A 12,882-nucleotide genomic window follows, 5' to 3' on the forward strand; every position below is an offset into this window, starting at 1 on the left:
ACAAGCATAGAAATGGTTAATACTTTTTGTTTTTATACTTATCCTTTAGCTCAATATCGCTTTGTAAATCAAGTATTTCTAATTGTAGTTCAACAGGAATATCCAGGACACTCACTGAAAAAGATATTGCAAATATCTTAAATTGTTATTCAAGATCTCTAATATCCTCAAATCTACGTTCGAAACTTCGCACAATTGTTGCATTATTCTTATATATTCTTTCATGTCCAAGGCTTCTAACAGGTTTCCCATGTACATCCATAAATAAGGCAGTTTCATTTCTAAGTGCGAGAAAACGTTCCAGAATTGTTCGACTTCACCACCTTACCTCGGTATGGTAGAGTAAATTCCCATACTGTTAATACCATCAAGCAGTGCCCTGAAGTCCCTGTGATTGAGTCCTTTAGACCCTATGAAATTAATTGTTCGCATAACAACATCCATTACATTGCTAAGGTTCATGTTTTAGCACATATATATTCCTGGTGCAAAATGCAGTGCACCGGTGCCCCCAAGCGACCTCGATAGGTTCCACCACTGATAGACTGCAGTGTACAAGTGTACTGCCCGCAGTGGAAGCCGTAAGCAGGCCTGTACGCTCTCTCGCGATCTTGACTCGACTTGGCGGAGCCTGTTGTACGCTAATGTGATGTGGACAGTATAATATACACTGCATAATGAATACGTTCGCATGGATAACTCAGTTCGTGAGTAAAAACACTTATTCTTAATACAGTACTGTACTTTGATTAAACAAAAACCTAATGAAAATTATGAAACTCAAAATTGCGATATTTCCTAGTTTACGTAAATGGATGAACTACTTTTCTTCCTTCCTATACCTAGTAGAGTGATTTGTTTGTGTTTTACGCCAGTATCATCGAACTACAGTCGTGGAAGGGGATAGCAAACTGTGTTTCCGGTTCTCTAAAGGTATAGACAGGTTAATATTAAAAATGTTAGTAAAAATAAAATGATGTCCCTGTATAAGCGTTCATAACCATTGAAGATCGATAGCAAATATTAAGCTCGAAACCTCGATTTCAAGGGTCATTGCATTTACGAGGTTCTGGAATAACGTACGTACGTAAGTAATATAATATAATGTATGGGAGAGTACTTACTACATCCATCTCAGATAATATGATTTCAAGACGTGTGATGAACGAAGATATACGGTAACAATATTTTGTTCCTTTGCGGTCGCTTTTCGAATCTCAGTGCGGATTTTATTTAAAATACGAGTTTTTTTGCAGACAAGCGTAGAGTAATATTTATGATCATGTTTTAGTAGTACCTACCCGTAATTTGATAGTAGAAAATTACAAGCTTCGATTAATCTCCGAAAAAGGACTCGTCAACTGAATAGTAACGTGGGTGTAGAAATCCGGCAACGCTGCAGCTAGGGTACCTCAATTATAATAAAATTATTATTTCCACCCTTATTCAAGCCAGTAAAGTGAAGAAGTACCTACATACTGTTATTTATGCCTTGAAGTATTGCTACATGTTGAATTTAATTTTATACGAAAACCCAAAATTATCTCGAGATTATTTTGACATATCAACACTTTCATTCGACAAAATTTTTTCTTAGTGACTTTATATATAACTTGTGTGAAAATTAATGTATTTTACGACGTTTTATCAACATCTGGTAATCTAGTGTCTGAATGATATGAAGGTGATAATGCCAGTGAAATGACTCCGAGGTCCAGCGTCGAATGTTGCCCAGCATTTGCTCTTAATGGGTTGAAAGACAAACCCGGAAAAACATCAACCAGGTAATTTGTCTCAACCAGGATATGAACCCGTGCTCGCTCGTTTCACGATCAGGCAGGCTAATCTTTACTCTATAGCGGTGGACATTAATGTAATATATTTCCTTCCACACTGTATGCATTTTTGTATGTGTGTATGTAGTAGTAGTAGCAGTAGTAGTAGTAGTAGTAGTAGTAGTAGTAGTAGTAGTAGTAGTAGTAGTAGTAGTAGTAGTACCGGTAGTACTTTTATTTTGCCTGGCAGTGTTAAGGCCATAAGGCCTTCTCTTCCACTCAACCAGGTTTCAATAATATACATGAAATACAAAAGTATGTGATAGATTACAAAACAACACAAAAGAAGATACCTTGGAAATTAACCTACATATAGGCTAGTAGAAAATTACAAATAGTCAAGATCAGTTACATAATATAAGGAGAATATAAAATAAAGTAGAAAATTACATATATGCTTACTTACTTACTGGCTTTTAAGGAACCCGGAGGTTCATTGCCGCCCTCACATAAGCCCGCCATTGGTCCCTATCCTGAGCAAGATTAATCCGTCTCTATCATCATATCCCACCTCCCTCAAATCCATTTTAACATTATCTTCCTACCTACGTCTCGGCCTCTCTAAAGGTCTTTTTCCCCTCAGGCCTCCCAACTAACACTCTATATGCATTTCTGGATTCGCCCATACGTGCTACATGTCCTGCCCATCTCAAACGTCTGGATTTTATGTTCCTAATTATGTCAGGTGAAGTATACAATGCGTGCAGCTCTGCGTTGTGTAACTTTCTCCATTCTCCTGTAACTTCATCCCTCTTAGCCCCAAATATTTTCTTAAGAACCTTATTCTCAAACATCCTTAATCTCTGTTCCTCTCTCAAAGTGAGAGTCCAAGTTTCACAACCATACAGAACAACCGGTAATATAATTGTTGTATAAATTCTAACTTTCAGATTTTTTGACAGAAGACTAGATGACAAAAGCTTCTCAACCGAATAATAACACGCATTTCCCATATTTATTCTGCGTTTAATTTCCTCCCGAGAAAATTACATATACCATACGGTAATCAAAATCAGCTACATAACATAAGGGGAATATATATATATATATATATATATATATATATATATATATATATAGGTATATGTTTTGTCTACAATATGTATAGTTCAACTGATTGTAACAATACATTTAAGAAAGTATATGTTTATCATCTACAATTTGTAGAGTCCAGTTAATTGTAACAATACTTTTAAGAAGGTATCTGTATAATTTACTATTTATTAATTTAATTTCAACTACCCAAAGGGTGCCCCTCAAGTGGAAACTGTGGTTAGAATGAAGTCATGTGTGAAGCTGACACTGACACAAATATCAATAAGTATACCACAATCATGCTGATTCCTTAACCCAATTTCTACGAACGCACGCGACAAAATGGCGGCGACCCACCACAATGTAAGGCTTCAACGATCCTACGTGTACTATTCATTGTGCCATTATGACACAATATCAGTTTATTTATAACAGACTCTTAAGTCTACAGTCGCTAATATTACAATGGTAACGGTGGCATGTCTGACAAGGAAACATTCTCATGGGGGCAGATAAAAAAACTTAATTTTTTTCTTCCACAATGTTAATAATGAGTCATTAAAATCTGAAAGTTAGAATTTATTAATGACACAAGTGTTTATACAAATTTTGGCCACTCGAGTGCAATTACGAGGGCCGCCCAGAAAGTAAATTTTCCTGGAGTCGTTTACTGAAAGAAAACATAATTTCATGGAAATATTTATTGGAATAGATACAGAAATTGTTGAGCTATTTTTCAACATGCTGTATTCCCCATCGGAATTGAGACATTTGTCACACTGTGGGATCAACAGAGAAGTGCAGACGGCTGTCACACTCTGGTTCCGATCCCAGGCGGCAGACTTCTACGACACAGGGATATAAAAGTTGATCCCATCGTATGGCAAACGTCTCAATTCCGGTGGGGAATGTGTTGAAAAACAGCTCAACAATTGCTGTATCAGTTTCAATAAATCTTTGCATGAAATTATGTTTTCTTTCTGTAAGCGGTCTCAGGGAAACTTACTGTCTGGACTGCCCTCGTAACTGCGCTCGAGTGGCCAAAATTTGTATAAGCACTTATTTTGACATTATTAACATGGTGGAAGAAAATAACTTTCTGACCTGTCCCCATGAGAATATTTGCTTGTGAGTCGGTATGCGAAGTTGTTCCTGGATTCCCCAACAGAATTCGCACAAGCACACTGCAAATTCCCCGGCTTTCCTCGATGATCGAACTTTAAATCCTAACTACCACAATTGACTGTGATAGATACAGCTCATGCATTTTGTCAAGACATTCTCCCACTCTTCCTACAGCGCTGGGCACGAGATCGGATGAGTCTACTTACGAATTATAGGGGAATGGGTTAGTTTTTGCCTTTAACTCGGTAGACACACGCCCGATCTTCCCTTCTACTCCTACCCCCTCGACAGAAACGTTGTTCCCGTACTGCACATCGCGAGTGTCTTGACAAAATGCATGAGCTGTAGGATTTCTCAGTGTACTTCCAGAGCAGCCATTGATACTTTCTAGGTCGTATGCAATAATATGCTTCAGTCATTTTAAAATTGTATTAAGGAAGACAGACAGACAGGGAAAAACATGTTACTTAGAACTTCTAAAAACATCTGGGCCTGTTTCATATAAAAGTGCTACAAAATGTGCACACATTCACGCGTTCATTATTATTATTATTATTATTATTATTATTATTATTATTATTATTATTATTATTATTATTATTATGTTTTCTATTAATGACTTACTGCATTAATATTATTAATTATTAATTACGTTCAAATAACAATCGCTATTAACTTTTGTTTCATGAACGTTGGCAGCCTCTTCAAAGGCAAACGATGTTGTCAACATAACAATTAGAAAGTAACAATCACTTATATTTGAAGAGTCCACTGCAAGAATGATGGATGTCACTTTCTTGTCGAAAATGAACCAAGACTGTCAATGCATAGCTTAAGACATATAGAATGTACATAGAGAGTTAGGCTATATGGCATTAACACAGATAGTCAATGTCCAGTAATGATCGGAAAATCACAGTTAAGCTTTGAGCGCTAAGCATTTCAAACTTTCAATTGCTTCTCCTGCAAAATGTATTCCAAATGATATCCATCATTCTTGCAGTGGACTCTTTATTTGTCAGTACCGAAATTCGAAGCAATATCAGTGAAAGGAAATTCAACCTGATAACTGGAATATCACTATAATGCACTAGCATATGTAGTAATACGGAGAAAGGGTTTAATAAAACAAGTCCTGTGAACGATATGGTGTATCACACAATAAGAACAACACTTCCAGCAGCAACTAAGTGGAGGGCGAGTATCGTATATCAATTTTTAACTAGTCAACACTTCCAGCAGCAACTATGTGGAGGATGAGTATCGTATATCAATTATTAACTAGTTTATTTGACGACGCTTCATCAACTACGATGGTTATCTAGCGTCTGGTGAAATGAAGGTGAGTCAGCGAAATGACGCCAGGGTCCAGAGCCGTGGGAAACCCAGGAAAAATCCTCTACCAGGTAATCTGTCCGAACCAGGATTTGAATTCAGGCCCATTGAATGTTAATAACATAACATAGTACAAAAGTTTAATTCGGAGAATCGCCGTGAATTTGCGGTGCAAGCACTGGCGGTAGCGGGGAGCAGGGGGACGGACGGGGGGAGGGCTTGCCGCTGGACGACAGAAGCAGCGGAAAAGTTCGTTAGGACTCACATAAATACCGGTAATTGATTATTGTGACACAAAAATCAGGAAGAATGGGAACTTTCAAAGGCTATTTCAAATAAGTCACCATTTTATGTATTTTCTTTTTCAGCGGCTTAATATAAGTTACAAAGGAAAATTCTGATACTTGGTAAGTAGAATTACAGAATATTGTGACAGCGACGTGAGATTCGAACTCACGACCAGCGTCCCGCGAGAGAGCATATCGCGCGGGCTTCACGGGGAAAGGGGAAAGGAGCCTACACGCGAGGGAAGGCTGCGCGCGCAGCTGCTGCTTAACGCAGTGAATGTGGAACGACCTTCTCGACTATTCCAGAAGTCTGTCGATGTGGGGATATCGAGATAATTCTCTACACACCTGTAGAAAATTCTCGCAACTATGATTTTGCTATAAAAGAAGAAGCACCAGCGAACTCGAGCAGAGTTTTGAGAGTTTTCAGTTATTCAGTCAGTGAGAAAGCCAGAGCAAGCAAGCCAGCCGGAGTTCGACTCGAGTGTGCGTCCGCATCTGCGTCAGCATCCGAAGGCCTGAGTTCGAGTGCAGTGGACCGCAGTTGGAGGTACCTGAGTTCGAGTGCAGTGGACTGTCTCTGAAGGTCTGTGGTTCGAGATACCGTGAACTCGAGTGACTGAGATAGAAGAACTGTGAACTGAGAACTGGTAGTTCTGATTTGTAAATAGTGCTTTGTAAATATTAGTTAAGATTAACAGTTCATTGTTGTGCGTAATAGTCCAAGTAAATTGTCATTGTCGTCGGTGGTGTGCTATAACGAATACGGTGTTGAGTGGAGATGCAATTGTTGACGAGAGCGTTTAAGGTGAATTGTAGAAAGGAATTATTGTTGTGACGAATAAATTACATTGTTGTTACTAATAAACTTCACAATATAATACGAATTCGGGCACGAAAAAATCAGTTAACATAGTTCAAAGACTGTAATACATCTCTTCACACAATATAGTATACAGATTTCATTTTATTTTTTATTATTTTATCAGTGAAGACCTGCAAACATATTTTATACTAATCACACGTGTGCTTTTAATCATATGATAGTAGGGTGTAGTCACACAAGAAAGACACATTTATATGCTAATGATGTTGGTTTTTATCATGTTTTTATCATATTGTATGCTTATTAATATATATTGTATTTTGACCTGTTAGTGATGATATTGCTATAGCCTATAGAATGTTGTATCTGATGATGTTGGTATGAAACCGACGAAAATGTTGATACAATATTAAATCATGTAATGTAAGGACTTGTACCTTATATATATATATATATATATATATATATATTAATAGTAAAGTCATTAACTGAAAATAAATATTCGTATTATATATCATAGACTTTTCTGAAAATTAATCAAAATGAATTGCAAAAAATTACAGAAGCTTTTAAAGACGCTTATGAAAAGAAAATTGTTCAAAGACAGATGACGAACCGATAAACTGATGTCGAAATCTAGTTATCCGGTCAAGGATGCTAAGAACTTGTTTTATTTCAAATGTGGAATATATTTTTGCAATACTACAAAAACTTTCTTTTGTTCACTTGGTGTAGAACAACGTAGGCCTACAAGAATTTTAAAAGAATCTCCCTTCATCGTCCACCACGGCTCAAGTGACGGCTCTACCAAGAAGTACGAGTAAATGACGTTGGAACGTGACGGACGAGCTGTTTAAACCCAGGGACGTGAGAGCTTGCGAGAGGGAAAAGACGTACAGATTCCTTTTCGGAGAACTACTTAACATTTTTTCCCTGAGGAACCAACCCAAATTATAACAAATGGCATCGGGCTCACTTACTGCGCAAAAATCATCTCAACTGGAACACAAAGGCGATAGGGTAAAGTAAATAAGATGAAGCTCCACATTAAGTGTAAGCGTACCAAAGCAGAGCCGCTACTGCAGTAGTCTTAATCTTCTGTGGTACTATACGTCCAGAGGCACCGGGTGCAACTACTGGGTGTTCATTTCAAAGTGTGTCATGACGTCATTGTTGTTGGGTCACCGATTTGAAGCGAGTTTCAGTTTATATGTTAGAGAAGTTGCTATTATTTAAGGCGTTCTTCAATCTGAACTTGAGAACGTGTACGGTATAACTTGAACGTCGTAGCAACAGATGGCGGTCTGTACGGTCTGTGTGCTACCATAACCTCTTTCGAACTGTGTTTTGCGCCGGCAAGCCGTACGCAGGGTATTTGTTATCATCGGTTGCGTACGGTAACATTCCACAACACAAATCAAATGCTCCGTGTCCATGTTGACCGTCGAAGTTAATGTCAACAAATACGTAAGTAATCGTCTTAACCCTCTCCCCATATCCCGACAGTACGTATTTCCAAACAGTTCACATTCCTGCCACTACCGGCGTTACCGTACGTATCGGCACGTACTCTTCAGAATGAACGCCGTACTTGCTAGCCAACTTCTCTGCCTCTTAGATTATACACCTGAGCTGCGGAAGTGTAGGAAGATTGAATTCTCTAGGCTCATCAGCTAGCCACATGACGGCATACAGCGAGCCAAGACACATTTTGAACTGAACACCCAGTATAGTGGAGTTCAGGTACGATTAGTTCCTGAAAAGGTAATACATCCTTTTCAACTTTTCCAACTGATACCAGATATAAACAAAGCAGGTTAAATCACTATGCTTTGTAACGAAACTGTAACAATAAAAAATATGATTCATTCATGTAGATAATGTTTTTATTTCTTCATTTATTTACTTATTTACCGTATTTATTTACTCGTCTGTCTGTCTGTCTGCCTATCTATTTAGTCAGCCTGGATGGCGCAGTCGGTAGAGTGCTGGCCTTCTATGCCGGAGGTTGCGGGTTCGATCCCAGCCGAGGTCGATGGCATTTAAATGTGCTTAAATGCGACAGGCTCGTGTCAATAGATTTACTGGCATGTCAAAAACTCCTGAGGGACAAAATTCCGGCACACGCGGCGACGCTGATATAACTTCGGCAGCTGCGAGCGTCGTTAAATAAGACATAAATTTTAATTCCATCCACCCACCCACCCATCCATCCATCCATCCATCCATCTATTCCTTCATTCATTCAATCATTCACTTATTTAGCTACTTACGACTGACTAATTGACCTAATATTAAAATGTATTTTGTCTGGCAGTATGAAATTCATTGGCTTGACTGTAAACAGTTTACGATTCTTGAGACCTAACTTAAAAATTAATTTTGTTTGATCACATGAAATGATTAGTACGAACTCCGAAAACCGAATACCGTTTGAATTGAATTGAATTGAATTGAAAGAGGAGAATTTGGAGGACAAATTTAAATGGTACGCAAAACGCGTCCTTGCAAGGGGTTCGGGGCTGTAAGAAACTAAATAAGTGAGCTCCAAGCCTGTTGGCCACTAGTCTCACTCTGGGTTAAGCTGCTCCACTGAAGGAACTCTAGAAAATTTTGAAGGGGAAAAACCTAAAATGGACGTAACCTCTTAGCTATCACATACGCGAGGGGACGGAAATGTGATCAAAGTGATCACGGGACGGAACGAGGAAGAAATGGCTGGTGTAAATCTGCACATTGAAATGAACTGTGTCATTTCGCAGTGCAGGAGGAGTCGAGAAGACTCTGTCGTCTGTTGTTCGATGACAAGGCTAGTGAATACCGTCAGAAGAGACGCCGTGAATTCTGAATCTGCAAATTGAAAGGTTCCCTGTCCTTTCGTATTGCGACTACATGAGTGACCTTGCACATGTAACACGTAATTTTATAGACCCTGAACTAGGGCATTACGTCGTTTGTTAGAAAAGGGGGAATTTATAAGGGAAGGGCATATGGGTCCGTGGCCCATTTCTCTTTAAATGTACGCTGTTTATATATTATTGTGTTTTCTATTAATATAAATATTATTAATTACGTTCAAATAACAGTCACTAGTAACTTTTGTTTCATGAACGTTGGCAGCCTCTTCAAAGACAAATGATACTGTCAACATAACAGTTAGAAATTAACTGCCAGTTGTAGGCTATATTTGTCAGTACCGAAATTCGAAGTAATGTCAGTGAAAGAAAATTAAACCTGATAACTAGAATATCACTATAATCCACTAGCATATGCAGTAATATGGAGAAAATAGTTAGGATTCACCCTTAAGGTATAAGATAAAAAGATCCGGAGTATAAATAATCCTACGGCGAATCTTCGGACTCATCTATCGATAGTAGCACCGACGCTAGACAACCACGCATTTAATACAGCGGAAAGGTATCTATCGCACTACAGTTTAATTTAAGGCACATATTGTAATAAATTAGCTACGTGCATAATGCTTGCCCCCATGTCTGATGTAGCGTAGTATCTATCAATATTACCTACCGTGCGTAATGTATAATGTCATTACATAACGGCTTCTCTGGGTTCAGCGAGTACACGTAGCGATACAGTTTATACGATGAACTTTCTCGCGACTAGAGGCGATGTGCGGCGCGATGAAAAGCGACAGTACATCTTCCTCCATCAGGTCGAGTATACAAACCGAACCAATCCGGATCTCCGTCAGGGGATCGACCCCTCGCACGTACTACTAGTTGAGATCAGCCGAGCAGATACGACGGGAATTCCACAAATTTGCGAGGAGCAAGGGGTCGCGGCCCACGCTGTCTGACATCACTGCTTAAAGGTCACTTACGCTGCGATTTTCAGTACAACGTGGTTCGAACAGACCGTCTTATAAGCCTACAAACGGTCGACCGTCGTACGGCAAAACAGCTGTTCAGTATCTAGACCACGTGGGTTGTATCGTACACTGCTGACGACGCAAAAATGTCCAATTAGAATGGCTTGTATGCCTCTACAATCTCCTCTGTGGTGGCTGAGTGGGCAGACCTCCGTCCTATCATGCAGGCGACTTGAGTTCAAATCTCGGTCTAGCCTGGCATTTTTCACATAGTTACACTTGCGGTGGACGAGATCGCTGTTCGAGGTTTTCAGGGGGTTCTCCCATTTCTCCATATTCATTCATTCATAATGTTCTGTCCAAGGGAAGGTCTTTCACTACAAACCCAGCATTTTCCAGTCTTTCCTATTTTCCGCCTTCCTCTCAGTCTCCGCATACGATCCACATATATTTTTATTCATTTATTTTAGTAGATTATTTTACGACGCTTTATGAACATCTTAGGTTATTTAGCGTCTGAATGAGCTGGTGATAATGCCGATGAAATGAATCCGGGGTCCAGCACCGAAAGTTACCTAGCATTTGGTCATATTGGGTTGAGGGAAAACCCCGGAAAAAACCTCAACCAGGTAACTTGCCTCGACCGGGAATCGAACCCGGACCACCTGGTTTCGCAGCCAGACGAGCTAATCGTTACTCCACAGGTGTGGACTCCATATATCTTAATGTTATCTACCATCTGATATCTTCTTCTGCCCCGAACTCTTCTCCCGTTCATCATTCCTTCCAGTGCAGCCTTCAGAAGACAGTTTCTTCTCAACCAGTGACCCAGCCAATTCCTTTTCTTGTTCCTGGTCAGTTCCAGCATCATCGTTTCTTCACCCACTCTTCTCCATATTAGGCACCTACAATAATTCTACATCTTTCCGTCAAAATTGTACCATTGAGTTATAAAATCCATTGCATTCCCCGAATGCCGGAGGGGGTTTGCCTAGGGACGAGTGAAGTTGCCTGCTCAAAACTTGGGTACTGGCTGGCTGGCTTGACGAAGATTAGATCCTGACGGTACGTACACTTGGGGTAAAAACATGCTGGAGTAGTTCACCTCGCCACGCATCTCGCCGTTCAGAGAGAATCAAATTGGTTTGATTTCCAGGATGCAGCTGCCCGAAACTAGCGCTCTGATTGGTTCGTTGTCGCAATGGAACGTCATTATTGTATAGGATTCATAGATAAATGTCTAAAGGCACGATTTGGCCCATTATGCGCTCTTATATGTGACGATTCTCCAAGTATGACAGGTGGCCTGGTTGGCATTCGTAAAACCGACGCTGACAGGTGGGCCATCCTGCCTCAGTCCCTGCTAGCCAAGTCTCGCTTCGCGGAGGAGTAGCCTCAAGCCCTTTCTGTATTAGCATCGGAAACCCGTACTACCCCTCCCCCCAGGTTGTATTGAAATAAAAACGATAACATGTATTAGGTATTATACAGTATCTTTATTCTTTACTCTGTATGGAAGTTCATTTATTATTCACAGAATTTAAACGCTATCATGCGTTTTTTCTCTATAGGTCAGGCTATAATGTGACATTTTTCCAGACTTCATCAATAACTGAAAGGAAATATCGTATTCTAGCAAAAAATTAAAAAAAAAAAATAAAATAAAAGTTTAGGCAGGCCTTATATAATTAGTTGAAAAACATAAAACAAAGAAAATCAGTTGTAGTGCAAATGAAACTAATCCAAATGTGTCGTCACGTTAAGGTATGCAGAATCCTGTCCTGGATTCCTGTTGTGAGAATCTGGCAACCCTGGTAACCAGTACTGATTTATGTTCTACAGAGCAAGTAACCAAGGAAATCCCTTAAATTGGTACCAACACCTGAATACTTAGACAGTCTTCTATGAAAAAATTCTCAGAAAAATGAAATCAAGATACTTCAACAAAGACAAAAATAAACCAAACCAACAGTGGCGGCTCGTGGGTATTGAATTAAGGGGGGCTGCATACAAAAATAAACCAAGCAACTTATTTTATTTAAAGATCAGTTCCATGTGCCTTGTCTTGTAGGTTGCAAACTTTTGAATCATCTTATTAAAAATCCGGTATGTCGTTTAACATAATCTTTACAATGGAAAACATAGCTAATGCGGTCACTTCTCTCATCGTATTTCTAAGATAGGAATTTACTCTCTTCAAACACGAAAAGCAACATTCTGGTTCGGAAGTTGTCATTGGTATGGTGATAGTTATGCGTAGTAGTTTCACAACTTCTGAAAATGAGGCCTGCAAGTTCTCAGATAGAAGAAACTGCAAGAGCTTGACTGCATCACTGATATTTCTGAATTCTTGTCTCTGATACAACACCGAGTTCCGTTTTTAGTTTGTCTTTATCGAACATTGGAAGAAGCTTCACACATACACGTAAGTCATTTTCAGGAAATGAGCTTTTGTATCATTCAAATTTTTCTTGGCACAGAAGAGAAGATAATATCAGATGATCTATGAACTGGAAACGGGTGTTAGCTTGTGTGATAATGAGGTTACACAACTTCCTTGGCTGCCGCAACCCTTGTCTGAATCCCTTCAACCTTACGACGCTTTTT

This window comes from Periplaneta americana, chromosome 1, assembly GCF_040183065.1.
Source record: "Periplaneta americana isolate PAMFEO1 chromosome 1, P.americana_PAMFEO1_priV1, whole genome shotgun sequence".
In the NCBI taxonomy this organism is placed as follows: Eukaryota; Metazoa; Arthropoda; class Insecta; order Blattodea; family Blattidae; genus Periplaneta; species Periplaneta americana.